Below are 17,256 nucleotides of genomic sequence, written 5' to 3'. Positions count from 1 at the left end.
TAGTCGTATAATTTATCTGTTTAATGTTTGTCTCCCTGCCCAGGCTGTACCTCGAGGAGGGCAGGAGCTGTTTCTATCTTGTTCTGTGCTCTATCTGCAAGATCTAGCACAGTGCCTGGCACAGAGTAGGAACTTCATGAATGTTTTGTAGAAGGAAGAGAAGGCAAGTAGACAACACAGGCTGGCTGTTTTCACCACTGGTATTTTGCTTTTCCTACCCCTGCAATACGACAACATAAGGAAGTTAAAAGTATAATTAACACAAAGCTAAAATAATTATTATTTGTAGATTATAAGATTGTATACATTGAAAACTCATGAGAAAATCTATTCTAAAAAAATAAGAAGTCAGATAAAAAATAAAGACTAAAAATAGATTTTTTACAAATTAATAATGGTTAGAAAATATAATGGGGAAAAAAATCTATTACAGTAGTAACAAACATACAAAATATTTAAGGTGAAAATAGGAAATGTAAAGGACCCATGTGAAGAAAAATATAAAACTGTCCTAATGGGCATTTTGCTTGATACAAAATTTAAATACTGTAAAGATGTCATTTTAAGTGTAATTCCATTGAAAAATCTTAGGATTTGTATTTACTAATGCTAGTCTGAGGTCAACATGAATACTGCAACAGTAACAAGGGGAGATGGCTTTCTGATTTAAAAACGTTACAAAGCTGAAATACTTTAAAGTATGATATTAGTGCAAAAATAGCAGCCAAATTAGTAAAACAGAATAAAGAACCCCCAAAGAGCCATAATACTCAGTATCTGTCTTATGGTGAAATTTACTTGGGCGGCTGAGTCTATGAATTTGGAGGCACTTAAATCCTGAGATTCCCCTCTCAGATCTGCCTTTTGTAGACAAGCATTATTAGCTATCTAAGTCTCAGTTCACTCATCTGTAAAATGGGAATAAAAATAACTATACAAGAATTTTATTGTAAGGATCAAATGAAGTCTACATTCATTAAAATTTAAAATTCATTAAAATATTTAGCACAGTATCTCAGTGTACAATAAAGGGTACTTATGATATACTTGATAAACCAATGGGAAAGTAAAGGAATCTATAAGAAATGATGCTGGGACAATTAATTATTTGAGGAAAAATGTTTATATGTTATATGTGTGTGTTTTATATGTTACATTTCACAGAGTATACCAACGAGTTAAAGCATTAAATGCAAATATTAAAACTACAAAATAACTAGAAGAAAGTATGAATGACTCTTTTCCTGATCTCGTGATACAGAGGGCTTAACAAATAAAAGAAATGAAATAACATTACAAAGACAAGAACAGGCAAGAAGAATAATTTTAACTACAGAAGAATTCTGAACTTCATGTAAAAGAAAATTTACCATAAATAAAAATAAAACAAAAAACTGAGAAAAATACTTTCAGCAAGATGTGTGACAGATGTGAAGTTAATAACTTTAATATATAAACAGCTCTTAAAAATCAATACAAAAAATGCTAACAATGCAATAGGAAGTTAGAAGGAATCTGAAAAAATAATTCACAAATTTAAAAAATTAAAGAATAAGTACAAATGGTCAGCAATAATGAAAAAGTTTTTAATTTCATCAATTCTGGAATTTCCAAATGCTGTATATTTGTAGGGTATTTGAAGCCAAAGAAATCCATAAAGAGAAATGCAGAAATGAAAGTATTTTATACATGACTATATCAGGAACTGCCTAAAATTGATTCAAATATATGAAGAAGCATTGCACAGCTCCCATTTACCACCTCAGGAGTACCTTAAATTTTTAGATATCAAAATTCATTTTTGGTAAATGGCAAGCAATATGCCACTCACTCATTCACTCACTCTCTCTCTGCCATTCCATATTTTTCTCTACTTTTTCTAACATGGTACATGTGGCTTTCAAACCTGACAATTTCCACGTCATAAATATCGATCTTGATGAGCATGAACTAAGTAGCTGGTAAAAGATCCCTAAAGCAAATGTAAAGAGATCTAGTTCTGGGTCTTGCTCTCTTACCAATAGCTGCAATCCAGGCCATAGGTGAGCCACATCACTTCTCCAGATGTAAGAGGATTAAGTCAGTTTCTCCCAAGGAGGTCCATAATTCCTGCACCCCACTCCAGCCCTTCAGAATCAGAAGGCAGGACTTGGAAATTGGGATTTTTTAACAAGAACCCCAGTTAATGCTTAGGTACTTTAAAGTTTGAAAAACAGCCTAATGGCAGACCACCAAGTCCCTTCTAATGTCAAAAATCGAGTATTCTGAAGGAAAAAATGTGCATGCTGAATAGCGCTCCACTCTGCATATCTGAGAGTAAGTGTCTGCCTCAACTCTCAAATTTGGGTTGTTAGATCCTTGTTTTATTTGAGCTGATATCCTTTCAGGTTTTGTTCTCCTAATCCCATGCCTCAGATTACACTCACTGAAGCTGCCCATCTTGTAAAGTGCTTTCAGAAGGCACATAAGTTCAACCCAGAGTCCATATGATTCAGACATTTAATCACACCATAAAGTTAATGGAATCCAGTTTGAATGTAGACACCTCAACAGCTACATTGCATTGAATTCACAGCATTCATAAAATGTAGGTCTCAAAATGAATCACCAGTCTGGCAGAAAGTTCAGAGGAGAACTCCGCACTCTCATTGGTCACTGTCCTAATCTTCAGCTGCCAGGAAAAGGACCAGAGCTGTCAACACAACACTGTAGCCCAGGCAACCAGCCATGCCACTAGAAACTTTTCAGCACTTAAAAAAATAAAAGTTACCATAGAAACTCTCAGATACTCTTTAGATTGTTTGGACAGCCCATGGTTTGGACAGCCCAAGGTAATGATGCCTTGGGGTCAGACACTGCCTGTCAACCTAGGACCTCCCATCATTCACAGCCCAGAAATGGGTTGCTTTTTGGATGCTCCAGACTTTTCCTCCGTTAAAGTATGTTCCTCCGGTGGCACATGTACTCTGGGGTAAGAGAAAATAGATGCTATGTTTCCAAGATCCCAATGATCCATTACTTAACAAAATAATAATTGCAGTAGCCCTCCAAACATCCAGATGTGCTGTCAATGATGTTTGACTTCCACTAGGTGAAGACATCTGGATGATTGATTCTGAGCTTTCCATCCAGTTGTTCAACCATAGTGGCAAGTCCATTTTGTACAAAATCTGGGAGCATTTTCAGTCATTGCAGAGGTAACTGTATGAGCTCCTTTTATTGGGAACGTCGCTTCACCTTAGTTTTTCCACCTTGGATAGGATGGCTTTGCCTGAAAGAACCCCAGGAACTGCAGAACTGCTTACATCAACCTTCTCAATTATGCTTTATGTTCTTCAAGATTCTGTAGCCATTGCTAAGCTAAGTGGAAGGAAGACCCAATCCTTTCTTAATTTTTTTTTCAAGACAGCAGCTGGAATCCACCTGTTCTTAAAAAGTTATTTACCTGAAGTAGGAACTTTGCACATAAGGAAAGAGGCAGGGCTCAAAATGTCTTGTATACTTTTCGAGTCTAATATGCTGAACTATAAATTTAATCCACTGAAGTGGTTTCATGCAAACGCTCCTCTCAAATCCCTTTTGTACAAAATCTTGATGCATAATGTATAGAGTCTGAAAATGGATTAAGCTACATTTGGAGGATGGTTTAAGTTGTTTTTTTTTTAAGCTAGCAAAAACGAGCAGATTTTTTGTTGTTGCCTTTTTTAACCCTTCCTGCTCAAGCAACCACATGGATTGTGTCTTCTCAAAGCTGCCTTCTACACAATGTTTCTTGTCTTTTTTTTTCTGTCAAAAAGCTTGAAATGTAACAAGTTTTAATTAGAAATGTAAAGAGTGAATTGGACTCATTTCCCTCAGATTTCCCAACTAAAGTAAGCAAATAGAATGGTAAAACCTTCTGATTTACTCCTGGAAGATAATTCAGCAATCGAATAAGCAAATGAGTGAAATCTTACTGAATAAATGTTTCCTGGTACTCCACGATCGTAATTACCCATAGGACTGAGGCTGTAGATAGAATGCCAGTCTGTACGTTGAGGGGAGCAGACGTAGTGAATGCTCAGTGACACATTTCCTCCCGTGCCAATCAACTCCAGAAAGATGAAAAAGGAGACGGCGGCCAGGGGGATTGCCAAAGTCTCCAAAGGAATCACAGAGACTTGGCTTAACAACCGCAGGTTTCAGGGGGTCAATACGTTTATAGTGCTGTGCTTCATTATTGCTTATTTTTACATAGCATTTGAATACTATGTAAATTGTACTGGAAAGAGAATTGCAGCTAAAATGAGGAGCTCTGGACTCAAGCTCTCAGTCTGACCCTACACAGTCATGTGACATTAAACTCACTCGCTCTCGCTGGTTTCACTTTCATCATCCATCAAGTGAGAAGAACCATCCTCCCTCCAGCCACCCGTCTGCATCCGGGGCCGTCGGGAGGAACAGGTGAGATGGGTGGGAAAGTACTTTGTAAAGTGTCAGCTTTAGGGATGCTGCTGAACTCCTTGTTTTGGGTTGACCACTGTTTTCTCCTGAGAAGTTGGTGGCAGCCTTGGCTCTTCTCCCACATCCTCTTCATCCAGGTTTCCCCCAAGCCACGGGAGAAGTCAACAGGCTGCTCTGAGGCCAACCTTCCCGCTGCGGGACAGCTCGCCACTTCTGGTGAGCTCTGTGTGCGTGGCCCCAACAAGGGCTTCTAAGCTGACAAGGCCTTACCCGTGACACTTGACAACATGGTTTCACATAAATAGAAAAACAATATCCTGCAGCCCAGCATGTCTCACAGCCTCCATTCCGAGCCCTCACCTTGACCTACTTGTTCCTGACCTTGTGACTAGCACTTGTTGCCATTGTCTGCCTCACCTCTCCAGATAGTTCCAGTTACCTAGTTCTTGCCTTTTGAGTCTCTTCTCCATCATGATTTAAATGATTCACTTAATCACAGTCCCTTTACGCACTCCCCCTCGGACCCAGCGCCTTGCACCCCAGCCCTGATAGCGAGACACAGAGAAGATTTTATATACACTGTAGTAGCCAAGATGTGTCTCCCCACACAGGCAGTGCAAGGATTTCTGCCGGCACATTTTCTCTTTTGGAGCTACAGACTTAGAACAGTTGGACACTTTCAAATTCTATGGAACAGGTACCTTGGGAGAAGGTGACAAGAGGAAAAGTAGTAGTTTCCGCCCCCCCCACCCCGCACTCACCTCATCTTCCGACTTTAAATGTTACCACACACCAACAGAACGCAGAGGGACCATAACCTGTTTGTGTCTCTCCATTTGACCTTGATTTTTATTGAATGGGAAAGGAAGACTAATTCAAATTCAAATTCATTCCTCCTGATTTCACAACAATATAGACTTTACCAAACTTTTTATTTAAATTTCTACACTGTAGTGAGAGCAAGACCTTGCCCGTCTTGTTCATTGGAGTATTTCTAGAACTTAGAACACAGAAGGTGTTTAAAAAATACTTGTTGCCTGAATGAATGCGTAAGAAGAAAAAAAAAAGTGACATTTGAAAGATTTCTTATTATCCGAGGCTGATAGTGAAGTTAATGATTTAGAGAACAAGTATCCAGCAGTAGAGCCCACTAATACCCTTTAAAATGTGTTGATGCTCATAAATCCAAAATAAGCAACCTGTAAAATCACTTAAGAAGAAATAATACGCGTTTAATCAGGCTTCCAGAGGAATGTCTGAGGGAAAAGCTGAGAATTTCAAGAAGAATTATTAAATCCCTTCAAATTCAATCACATGTGGCCGATCACAGACACGCCACATGTTCTTCTGCCCACAGGGCTGTCACTTTAGGAAGTCTCGCTCAGCCCTTCGTTATGAAACTCCTAAATTACAGCCACCTCCTGCAGCCAGAGGGAAAAGCTTTGGATCAGCTGAAAAGCGTAAGTCCTCTTACAGGTCTACCCAGCACGTTGTGCCACATTCCACAGAAAGATCTTAAGTACAGAGGGAGAACTGAACACATCACCCACATCCTAAAGCCAGCATCTTCAAAGTCTTATGCACGGCTTTAGCTTCAAGTCAAAGGGCTCTTCTTCTGGCCAATAAAATTCAAAACACTGTGAAATGCCAGTCTGTGCCTCTGCTTTATAATCCTGTTGAAGTTTTTGGGCTCTTACTGTGTTCTGGAACCTTCTATCCCATCCTGGATTTTAGCTCTTAGTCTGCTAATGAGAGTCACTTTACCTTTCCCGGAGTGTGATTAAGGTCCTGAGGGTGGTAGTAAAATGGATCCATCTTTTTTGTTACAAACTCAGTTAGCAGAAGTTGGAATTGCTCTCTTCAACAAAGTTACATAAATTGTTAATGAGAAATTTATGTTCACTTGATGTGCTAGTTGCCTTATTAGCTTGGAGTCAGTGCTATTAAAAGAGAAGATGTTTATTAAAGCTTAAGGTGTTTGCTGGATTGAATGTTCAAAAGAAGATGGCAGGATAGCGCCACTGACTGCCTGCTTCCAAAACCCAGAGGGGTTTCCATGATCCATCCAAAAGTGAACAACTTTGAGCCCTCATTTGGAGTCTCCTCATCAGAGAAATAGCGATTTACCTGGAAGGTAGAAGTGCTACCTATTCCTGGGGTGCATATAAAGCTTCTCTTTTCAACAACTGTAGTGAGAGTGTTTTCTCAGTCCAGTGGACACCAGCCTGAAGAAAGGCCACCCAGTTGCAGATGAGTCTGAACACCTTTCCTCTTCTGGTAAGGAAGGAACTAAAACACCCCCCATAAATGTCAGGGGCATAGAAGAAGGAGGATATTTATTTACTCAAGAAAATAAATAGGTCAACATGCAGACCTCAAAACCACCGCCCAGAGAAAACTCCAATGTCTCCCTGATGTGGCATTCCTAAAATGCCTCCTCTGAATAACCAGGACCAGCTCTAAGCAAAGTGGTGAGGTCAGTCGAGGTTGTTTTCGGCCCCTTCTCCCTTTCTCTCCGAAATGCTCTCCTGCACCCCCACCATGTAGCCTGTAGGCTGGCTCACCCTCATGCATTCCAACCCCTTACGAGCCACTGTTTGGCCCTGCAGAGGCTGACAAGCTAAATGGTCCCATTTCCCAGGGTGCTCTGCAGCTTAGGTTTGACATGAAACCTGACTTCAGCCAAGCAGACACTCCCCCAGGACATTCTGAAGCTGAAAGTAAATGTCGAGGTGGAGGCTGCACCTTCCCTTTCTGCTAGCCAGCACAGGGAGGAGACATGTGGGTCCACACCCTAGCGCTGTGACTACTGAGAGGCAAGTCAAGGGTTGCTTTGCTAGTGCAGGTTGGGGTAGATGTGGTGAGGTGCAAGAGCCAGCAGTTGTCGAGGTGACTTCCTTCTTCACCAGCTTGATTGTGGCAGAGGCAGCAGCTACCTCAGTGGGTCAGTTCTGAGGTGTTGTTCTAGGGTGTGACTCCTGGAAATTCTGCTGAAAGCCTCCTCCTCCAGCCTTTCTAGGGATTTTTGTAAGCTCCTCATTTCTTGCACGAAATCCATTTTTGCTTTAAAAAGAATAGCTAGACTGAATTCTATTATCTACAACTAAACTCTGGCAGAGACACTTCCTGCCTACATAAGCAACCAAGTCCCTTAATGCTTGCTCCTCCACCACCATCTTCACAGACTAAATGAGTTGATAAACTAATTTACAATAAGTAGTTAATAACTAATAAAATAACTTCTTATGGGTATTTGCCTTAACCCAAGGAAAAAGATCCTAATGGTGAATTTCCAACCATAAATGGCTTATAGTGTTGATGGGAATTTTTTTTTTTTTCCTGGAGAAGGAGGCAACGGTTTTTTTATACTGTAGAGAAAGTTTTAGCTCTTAATGATGATGGAGATGATAATGGTGGTGGTGATGTTTAAAAGTTAAAAGCTTTTAAACATATATATATATATATATATATATATATATATATGATATAACTTGTAAGCCTCACTGGGCTGATTTCTCCAGCTCCTCCCAACCCCCACTCAACACTTTAACCAGTGCTGGACACACCAGGGTCATCGCCCAGTTTCTTGCCTCTCACTGCAGACCTCTCCTAGGGAGCTCTCTGTGAAATCAGAAGAATCATCCCAGGAAAGAGAAAACCTGCATCATAAGGGGATGAACAAGGGTTCCAATAACATGCTCTCAGAGAGACAACAAAGAAACAGGCAGGTGAAGTACGCAGTTGGCTGGAGAGATGATTGATGATGTCTGTCTGCACATCCACAGACGTTCCCAGATCAGCTACTCTGTCAAGGCTCCACCTCAACACTGTTGAGAGGCAAGGCTCTCCCGGGCCCCCAGGAGCTCACAGTACAGGGGAATAGTAGGAATTGCCATTTCTTGATCACGTTATCTCCATTAATTTCATTCACTCGACAAATGTTTTGTTTGTGTTTGTGTTTTAGTTGTAGACATGGGTGAATAAGCTAGCTTCCCTACCCCTTATAGAGGGAGCCAGATATATGACACCAGTACTCACACAGAATGTTCTCTGTTACAGTTAAGGCAACTGCAACAAAGGAAAACCATAGCACACTGTCTGATAGGAGAAGAAGAGGTGGTATAACTTGGTCTGGGAGTTCATGGAATGCTTCCCAGAAGAAAAGCCATTCCTGCTGAATCCTGGAGGCTGAGCACAAGTTAGGTGGAAGAAATAGCATGAGCAAAGGCCCCGAGGTAGGAAGGAGCTTAAGTCAATGAAGTGCATATTATTATCCCCACTTAACACATGAAGCAATAGAGACGTGGGGAGATTAGACAACTTCCTAAGGTTTTGCAGAACTGAGGGTAGTGTGAACCCAAAGATAACCTCCTGATATATAATCCAATATAATCCAGCCTCTCTGAGAAACAGAGACAAAGATACTCACACGCTTTAAAAACGATTATCAAGAGACCCTCTCATGTCCTTCAAGTCTACCCCTCCTCCTGAAGGAACTGAGGACAGATTTTCATTTTCTCTCTCTACTGGGCTCGAGACTAAATTAAATGAAAAACCTGCTATTCCAGACACAAACGTCCTGGGTGCTTTTGGGGGATTGAAACCATCTTCCCTCCTCCCCAGGGCCTCTCATACCAATATGGTGCAGTCCCAAGCTATCAATGATAGTGAAAAAACGGGGCTTTGCGGTGGAGGAAAGAGGCTATTCAAACCACTCCTGATTTCTATAAAAGAGAGATCTTTTGATCTTTGAAACAGCCAAAAGGGCATTTTGATCTTCCTCAAGCTCATTTATTTTAGATTCTTGCAAATTTCTCTTCTGTAGGTTTACTTCCTTAGAAAATTCAATATTCAATTGAACAGTGACTTTTATATATTGAAATGCAATATTGAATAGCTGAAGCCTAATAAATGCCATCCCAGCTATATAGGATATTTTAAAAATCATAAAAGGGCCGATTGAGCCCTATCCAGGCAAATATGACAAAGCGAATTCAATGCTTCTTTTGAAAATGAGTCATGGTCAGAAATACTCTCTTTGACCAAAAGCATTTCTTTGAATGCCAGAGGTAAATTTGCTCACTTTCATTTTCTGCCTGGGTTTCAAGTGAGAGCTGCCGAACTGAACAAAATCAACTCCGAGAGGCCCTGGCAGCTGTTCCAGATGTATATGTGAGCAAGATAGTGAGGTTGGTCCTTTTCCCTTCAGTGTCTTATTTTCAAATTATGCAGATGATATTCAGATAGGGATTGATCAGGCTTTGTATGTTTTTTCAGGCAGGAGTCAATCATTGCTCTTCTCTGCTGCCTTAACATTCCCCAGGACCACCCTTTCCTTTGCATAGAAAAAGGATGTTTTATTATCATAAGCCTCCAAATTACTGGCAAATGGAGAATCTGACATATGTTCCCAGTCTTGGGGGGCTCAGGGGAGGACAGGCACAGCATACTCAATCGATTAGCCAAAAGGAACAGCCTTTGATGTCAGGGAACCTTTCCAAATTTCATTTAAGACTCAAACAATCTGTGGGAAATCAAAGTTCTCAATCAGAACCTCTGCCCCACTCCTCTAGGTGCAGTTGTAGCTGAAGGAACTTTTGTTTTAACTATTTGTAGATGATTACTCAGTTTGAGAATGTGTTCCTCTTGTGGCCTTTTCAACGTGAGGCCCTTTAAGAAGATGGATAATTTTGTTCTGCATCTTCTTCTTGTCACATGCACTTTTTCCCTCTTGCATATATGTCTTAAGAACATGCAGATTAGCACTGCCAAAGAGCCAGTTGTTTTGTCGCAACCTGAAGAAGGTCTGATGGTATAAACTAGGACAGGAATGCCCTATGTTTTGCACACTCCTAGTATTGGCTGGAAGGTGGATTGCACTTGGGAAAGGAACTGGGGCCAGGAAGAAGAGGATGCGCTATGAGGAAGAAATAACTTTTTGGAGGAAGATGGTGTAGAAAAGGAAGTCAGAGATGCATGGAAGAATTTGGCTCCCACTCTCAGAAACAGCAAAGTCAAGAGGAGGAGCCAAAGGTGATGTCAGTTTAGAAATCACGGTTTGGATTTTGAATAAATTTGATTTTACATGGTTCTTTGTATATCCCAGCAAATATCAAATCTTAGGTACTGCCTGTGAGCCGGGATTACTTTGGCATTTACAGGCAGATGTTTCTTCTATAAACAAGAACATGAAAAGCTTCCAGAAGGGGATTCCTTAGCCCCAGCCCGCTCTGCACTGGTTAGACCACATCTAGGATACCATATCCCTGTCAGCGTGGATACGCAATTCTGTCACCTGAACACCCTCAGTTCTTCACGTTGTTTTCTAATATAGACCCTGACTAGTTGGAGTTTCTACAGACAAGGGTGGTCAAGATGATAAAATGTCTGGACAACAGTTAACACCATAGAGATGTTTAGCCCCCAAAAGAATGACTTAAAGAAGATAGGACAGCACTGAAGAACTGTAATGTGAAGAGAGATTTGATGGGTCCCTTTTGCTCTTAAGAGAGGCTCCATGGGAGTTCCAGGGATTGGGGAGATAACCTTCACAATTACAGAAACCCCAAAGAATGCTTTGCTCAGGGAGTGAGCTCTCTATCGTGGAAGACACTCAGGCAAAAGCTAGATGTCTTCCACCTGGAAAGGAGGTTGTAGAAAAAGGAACTCCCACATTCCTGGATAATATCAGAACTGGAAGTGACCCTCTGTGTCACATAGTTCAAGTGTCTTTGGTGTGTAAGGAAACCCTGACAATCTCCCTTAAGGCTTGTTCCCCTACCAGCAAGTACACACTTTCCCTATGGGGTTAGCATTTCAAGAACATTCTCTGGGAGCCAGTTACAAAAGTGGCTTCAGTATCTCAGAGCCTTTTGATTTGAGTAGTTTTCCATCCTGAGACCATCAAAAACAATTCCTAGAATAAAGTCTTTCTTAATCAAGCAATCCCATTCTGGGTATATATCAAAAAGAAATAAAATCAGTATCTCAGAGAGAGATCTGCACTCCCATGTTCATTGCAACAATATTCACAATAGCTGAGATATGGAAACAGCCTGAGTGTCCATCAATGGACGAGTGGATAAAGAAAATGTGACATAGATAGACAGATAATGAAATATTATTCAACCATAAAAAGGAAGGAAATTCTGCCATTTGTGACAACATGGATGAAACTGGAGAACATTATGTTAAGTGAAATCAGACACAAAGACAAATATGATCTCACTTACATGTGGAATCTAAAAAAGTCGAACTCATAGAATCAATAGAATGGTGGTTACCAGGGATCGGGGAAATAGGGAAATGTTGGTCAGTTATGAGTAAGTTCTGGGGATCTAAGACACAGCATGGTGACTATAGTTAACAATACTGTATTGGATACTTGAAGTTTGCTAAGAGAGTAGATCTTAAGCATTCTCACCACACACAGACACACACACAGACACACACACACACGGTAACTTATGTGTGATGATGGATGTGCTAATTAACTTGACTTTGGTAATCATTTCACAATGTATACACGTTCAAACCATCACATTGTACATCTTAGATATTTACAATTTTATCTGTCAGTTATATCTCAATAAAGCTGAGAAAAAAAAACAAAGCGTCTCTTAGGGTTGGGTAAACTATCTACAACTTAAAAAAGAATGGTTGATAATTAATGTCCAAGAAAGAGCTCGAAATAGAGGATATCGAACAACTCAAAGACAAAATTCTGAGCTGAAATAACTGAATATCCATAGAGTACCCACACCGGTTTCTAGGGCTATTAGCTCTCCAACAGGCATTTGGGAAAATGGGCTATTTTCTTCTTCTTAGAAGCAAATGGAAGGTTCTTTTCCTTTCTTTAAAGGACATTTTAAAACAAACAAAAAACAATACCTGGGGCTTCCCTGGTGGCGCAGCGGTTGAGAATCTGCCTGCCGATGCAGGGGACACGGGTTCGAGCCCTGGTCTGGGAAGATCCCACATGCCGCGGAGCAACTAGGCCCGTGAGCCACAATTACTGAGCCTGCGCGTCTGGAGCCTGTGCTCTGCAACAAGAGAGGCCGCGATAGTGAGAGGCCCGCGCACCGCGATGAAGAGTGGTCCCCGCTTGCCACAACTAGAGAAAGCCCTTGCACAGAAACGAAGGCCCAACACAGCCAAAAATAAATAAATAAATAGCGTTCCCTTTCAAAATAAATAAATAAATGTACCAATATTTAAAAAAAAAAAAGAATAAAATAAAATAAAAATAAAATTGAAATGTGGGTGGGGTTCTTTTAAAAAAAAAAAAAAAAACAATACCCGGATTTCCAGACACTCGCAAGTAGGTTTCTTACACTCCAAGGCCTAGAACATAGGTTAACATGTTACAAGAGGAGCACAAGATATCCAGCTGGTAATCGCATGCAAGGCATGGTAATAAAGATCAAAGACAACACAGCACCAGGCACATCTCAGCACAGGCATGTGCTCTGCCTCCAGGCTCACAGCGGTTAGGATAACACCACTGAGACAAGATTGCCTTTGTCACTAAGTTAGCACCTCTTCCCTCCTTTTATTCACTTTGCTGTTTTTCCGTTTGTAATTTTATCAGGAGATTGAATCAAGCTGTAGGCTTCTTATGGAATAGGTCCCCCAGACACTCACCCAAGAGCAGTTTGGGCAAAGTTTTCAGTGCCAAGAAATAAACATGTTGGAATTGAAAGAGGAGTGGAACCAGGTGGAAAGATCTACATGGCAAAGAGAGGCCGCCCACCTAATTTAGAGTGGAGAAAAAAATTAGGAAGCAAGACGCTAAATACGAGGAGAAAAATGGAGGAACCTGGCTTCAAATAAGCAGGACCCACTCCTAACAGCATTTTTCCCTTTCCGCTGGAATCCTCTGCAAGACAGACCATCTGCCAGTTGCTCTGGCAAGAGTGTGTCACCAAGCAGAATGGGTTTATCGGCACAGCTGTTTGTTGTCCTCATTAATTCTGGGATAAAGTTATAGAAAATCCCTCCAATGCAGAAATCAACACTCATCTCAGTGGCTGCAACCCTTAAATATCCTAAGAGCTACTAGGTAAGCAAGAGAGAAAGCAGTGATGAAGTTCCAAAGCAAAAATATATTACGGTTTGTAAATAAAGCAACAAGGTAAGAATTGGGGAAAATAATGTTCACTGATAATAAACCAAAAACTAGGTATTTGTTTGCCCCCTTAAACCCTTCTCCCCAAACGTCCTATCAGTAAAATGGTATCAAAACAACCAAGTAAAAATACATTCCTATTTCAGTTTCTATTTCAATGCAAAATACTCTTCTCAAAATGTCAGGTTCCTCTAGTTTGGCCTTTCCAAGAGCGTGCATAGTTAGACTTCAATGAACTGTACTGTTTGGAAGAGGCCATTTAATTGAATTTTCAGGTTAACTGGGTGTATGCTCAGGCCACACAAGATGACTCTTCTCTTGCTCTCTGTACATCCTCTGCTCCACCAGTGCCTGCTTCACCTACACCTGCTCCCATGACTGACCTTCCTATGTACCTGCCCCACCCCCAGCTGGAGACTGTTCTCATCTATAGAGCAAAACATCTCCACCTGTAACTTATCGAAGGGGTGACGAGGGGCGTGCACGCCCCCCCCGCCAGTTTCCCTGGTAACCAATGAGCCAATCTGATGTCAGTTCCCCCTGTAACCGGTGTTCCCCCCTCCCACCCCGCACCGGGCGCAATGATGGCGGCCACGTCCCGCCTGCCGTCTGCGCCACACGGGGTGGCGTCGCTCCAGGACCTTGCTTCAGACGGGTGAGCTCCCCCCACGCACCCATGAAACCACGGCTGTCTCTGTCGCTGACTGCGGGCTCTCTCTTCGGTCTCAAGGCTGGGCAAGTACAGGGCTTGCAGGCCTGTGGGGTGCAGCCCAGCAATTGGCGGAGCAGCCCGGAGACGGAGGCAAGTCCCGCGAGCGCCGAGATGCCGGGAAGTAAGGGCGGGAGTGGGAAGGTGCGGGGCCTCCGCTAACACGTGGGGCCTGAGAGTTGCAGGGCAGATCCCGGGGTGGCCGCCCCTCGTATGTGGTGCCCCGTGGTGGCTGTCCTTGAGGAGTGGGGACCACCGGGAGAGTGCGGAGAACTCACGGACGGCCCTGAGGCTGTGGTGGAGATGTTGGCCGCCATTACGGTGGGAAAATGAGGTGAGACCTTGAGGCGGTGGCCGCAGCTGTGGGCTGGCCGTTGCTTTTCGTATTAAGAAAGGCCGCAGACGCTGAGCTAACAGCTGAGGCAGAGGTTAACTTGAATGCTGATTCTTGTTCCTCTGAAAGTGAGGCGTGTGAATGTGAGTGAATGATTTGTATTATTACCTATTACTGTTATTCGTTTAAACTGAAAAAAAAAAAAAAATCCCCGAAAATGGCCAAGATGGGAATCTTTTAACATTCTAAAACTGGCTTTTGCACATGCAGTTAGAGAAAGCTAGATTTCTAGAAGGAATTGGTATTTCTCTTCTTGTGCGTTTGAGATGTAAATGATGTACCTGGGCTCTCAGGAACTATAATCATCTGATCACTGAAGAGTGAAGAAAAAAAAAAAAAAAAGGCATTTTGAAACTCTATAGGAATAATAATGTTTGGGGAATGTCTATCTGTAATAGTCTCTCCAGATTTTGGTAACTTGAAACTAAACTAAATTAAATGAAGAGAATTCATTGACGATCTGGGTCATTTCAAATAGGGTAAAATATTGGAACATTAATTGCTGGGTGGGTCTAAGTTTACCTGCCTTTGCCTTCTTAGAAGAGGAAGAATAAAGCATAAGTTTTCCAGTCAGGAAATGCTGATATGACAGTCAGTTCACAATTACTTGCTTCTTGGTTTTTACCAGAGATTTAAGGTTTTTAAGGGTCAAGATGATAATCGGTCATAATTCTAGTTATTGTAACCAAGTTTCTTTATCAATTACATTGTAATTAGGTGTTTAACTGTGCCTTTTTAAGTCGTTTGTCATTTACAGACAGTTGTTGTACTCTGATGCTTTTGCAAAAGTGCTTCATCTTCAAGAAGATTCATAGGAAGGACCTTCTGACAAGTACAGATCTCTGATAAATTTCGTATATCACTGGGTACAAAATTAAAGAATCTTAGGGGAAAACCTGATGGCTTCATAAAAAGTTAACAGAAGGATTGATTACTGAGTAAACTGATGAATATGGTTATAATTTGTATGGTTTTTGTCTAGAATATTACTGGTTTTGATCTGTGTTTACCAGATATAGAAAAGCCCTTCCCCTCAAGTTAGTTATGACTTACAGCATTGAAACATTTTTCTTTTCTCTCTGCCTGATCCCTCCAGAAATTGGAGACTCTTGGGTTCTGAGCAGCCTTATCAGGTGAATGGGAAAGACTGTTTCCTGCAAGTGCAGGAATCTCGATATTTGGGGGATCTCTAGAAGAGAGAAGTCCACATAGACAGAATCTGATGGCAGGCCTTTGGCATGGCTTTCCTGGCCTTGAGAGGCTTTTTGGGAATTCAGTCTGAGACTCCTTTTGAGGAATGTGACCACAGCCAGTTTGGAGGAGCCTATGTGGTCACTTGACCAGACTTATTTTGCAAACAAATTAGTCTTGATTTGGCTATGTTTGATGGAGATGAGGGTAATTTAGAGGGAAAAAATATTATGTTTCAACAGATATTAAATTCTAGTCCTATTAATTGAGAGGTCTACATTTATAAAAGTTATTGTGTTAGCCAAACTTTTGCCCTGAATGTTCAAGAGGAAGAGAAAATTTTCTAGTGAAGTTGTCACAGAGTATAACTACTCATGATGTGTAACACTGCTTGCTTTAAGTCTGCTGCCAAAATCACACGTACAATGCTTGTGTAACAATTCAGTATAATTGATAAAATATATAGCCTCTAAAGTGTTTCCCCATCAACATACCTCTGAGCTTGTTCACAATATCTGATCAGTTTTCCCCAAACATGGATAACTAGACAAATATAAAGGAGGCCTAGCACCGAGGGACATGATCTGGATGAGGGCAGGCAGGCAGTATTTACCCTGGCTTTGAGGGACATATACTTTGGTCTGTTGAAAGATTTGCAATCAAAAGGGGAAATGATGGAAAAATCTTCACATACGGAGGTATGGGAAAGTCATTACGGCTTGTACAAGGTTTAACTTAAGGTAAACTGATCAGAGTGGCCTGTTGTTTGACCTGTTGAACATGCATTGTATATCTGCTTTGACCATCGTGGAGGGGAATGGATTTGAAAGTCAAAATGGAGTAGCTGTGGTTCAGACATTCAAGGTAAAACTAGGTGGCCATTGTAGATGTGATTTTGGACACGTTCGTGTATTACTGAAAACTTGAGTTTTCTGAAATGTATTGTAGACCAGGACAAAAACCACAGGCAGATGTGGTATTATCTCAGAATGCAGGTACTGCTTGCATTTTGCTTAATTGTCATGACCTCCCCTGTGTTGTGCCTGTTAGATGTGTTACATTTCATCCCTAGTCTGAGTGGTCTGAGTGGAGAAAATCTCTTCAAGGACTGGGAAGCAAACATGGCCTCGTTGCAAAATGAGTCTAATTGCTGGGTCTACAGTGAGATGCCGTTGTCATCCTTCTCTGGACTTCCATGAAAAATAGACCCAGCTAATGTGACTATGTGGCGATGACTGAGAAAGGGGGAAAAAGACTCTCACCATCTTTTTGTCCCACATGCCAATACGTCAGAAGGGCTCCTGTCGGTAAATGTTACTGTACAACTGACTGCCCATGAGGCCCCTTGGGCTATGCTCTGTGGAATAGAATAGGCTGGTTTCTGGACACGCA

The 17,256-nt window shown here is 41.5% G+C and overlaps 1 protein-coding gene across 6 annotated transcripts in view; it reads left to right on the top strand.

The window, feature by feature from the left end:
• CABCOCO1 (ciliary associated calcium binding coiled-coil 1) overlaps positions 1–17,256 on the top strand; it is a 196,206-nt gene that overhangs the window by 138,310 nt on the left and 40,640 nt on the right. Inside the window, exon 9 of one of the 6 annotated variants that reach the window (XR_014249014.1) lies at positions 4,384–4,443. The exons of 2 other annotated variants lie outside the window; for them this stretch is intronic. The gene's annotated coding sequence lies outside the window, so the exon portion shown is untranslated. Of the gene's footprint in view, positions 1–43; positions 6,089–17,256 lie in introns of those variants that run through there. 3 more of the 6 variants (XR_014249016.1, XR_014249017.1, XR_014249018.1) reach the window with 3 other exon arrangements.

Source organism: Balaenoptera borealis (genome assembly GCF_965194805.1).
Source record: "Balaenoptera borealis genome assembly, chromosome: 10".
NCBI classification, from domain to species: Eukaryota; Metazoa; Chordata; class Mammalia; order Artiodactyla; family Balaenopteridae; genus Balaenoptera; species Balaenoptera borealis.
The sequence above is the reverse complement of the archived record's forward strand: the minus strand, read 5'-3'. Positions and strand labels throughout refer to the sequence as shown.